This window comes from Lepus europaeus, chromosome 8 (genome assembly GCF_033115175.1).
Source record: "Lepus europaeus isolate LE1 chromosome 8, mLepTim1.pri, whole genome shotgun sequence".
Lineage (NCBI taxonomy): Eukaryota > Metazoa > Chordata > Mammalia > Lagomorpha > Leporidae > Lepus > Lepus europaeus.
Genome location: NC_084834.1, coordinates 5,406,562 through 5,407,811, shown reverse-complemented (window position 1 = coordinate 5,407,811; position 1,250 = coordinate 5,406,562). Strand labels below are relative to the sequence as shown.

At 38.6% G+C, this 1,250-nt stretch overlaps 1 non-coding gene across 1 annotated transcript; it reads left to right on the top strand.

Moving 5' to 3' along the window:
* The first annotated feature begins 268 nt into the window (after positions 1-268).
* Positions 269-376, top strand: LOC133766092 (U6 spliceosomal RNA). The gene has a single exon (XR_009866649.1). It is a non-coding gene; the product is annotated as a U6 spliceosomal RNA (small nuclear RNA).
* The last annotated feature ends 874 nt before the right edge of the window (positions 377-1,250 follow it).

Genomic DNA, 1,250 nt, shown 5'->3' with positions numbered 1-1,250 from the left:
AAGCAAAGACATTGACTAGGTGCTCCATGTTTTTTTTTTTACTTCTTTGTCTTTTTGCTCAAATAATAAGGAGCTAACCTGCTTTGAGTGTGAATAACAGTGTGCACAATATTGGAAGGGAAGACTGTGTTTCTTCTAGAAAAGCAGATAAAGAAAGGACTTGAACCCAGATTCTCATATGGTGCGTTAACCACCATACCAAACACCCACTCTAATTCTCCCTTTTAAAGCAATTACCTACAGAAACTTGTTGCAAGAAAATACTTTTGTGCTTGCTTGGGCAGCCACATATACTAAAATTGGAACGATACAGAGAAGATTAGCATGGCCCCTGTGCAAGGATGACATGCAAAATCGTGAAGCGTTCCATATTTTTTTTTACTTCTATGCTACACTAGTTTGCCATGTAGCAATTGCACTGTGCCATATTTCAATAAGGACTGGGAACATTTTTATGGATGTAATGTCTATTATGGTTTGCGATAGTATTTCTCTCTAGTTCTCAGTGATTTAAATGTGACCAAGACTTCTGTACTTTGTCACACAAAACAGGTTGTCCAGGTGACTATTTCGGTGAGTGTCAAAATAAGAATTTATGGTGTATTCCCATCAATTCACTTTGAAATTAAAATATACATATATTACAAAAAATACTTTCAAAATTAATGCCTTCAGAATAAGTAGTGTTGCAACTAATGTGAATCCTGGGAACTTGTTCTACCAATGACAAAGTTAGAGACCAATGAACAAGGGCAATTTTCATGAAGTTTACTGAGAGAGCCAAAGACAGGAACTCCTGCTAACCAGGAGGGGAAAGAAATCCACTAAAACCTAGTGGTGTAGGTTTATATATGTCAAAATAAAATTTTCTTTTACAGAACAAAGAATGAACTTTGTCATGGGACCTGTCAGGGAAGTTGTTGAGTTTTACCATACTCCCCCAACTGATCACAAGCAGTCACCATACTCACTTACTTCAGTATTGATGCCAGAGCTTGTCTTTCACCCAACTGGATTCATAAAATCATTTTACATTAGAGGTGAGGCCCTTTGCCCTTTCTCTCTGCCTAACATTTCCCACTCTAACAAGCTTCACACATTAGCATGTTAACAACAACAACACAGAGCTGGTGCTGTGGTGCAGTGGGTTAAAGCCCTGGCCTGTAGCTGGCATTCAATACAGCACCGGTTTGAGTTCCAGCTGCTCCATTTCTGATCTAGCTCCCTCTTAATGTACCTGGGAAAGTGTA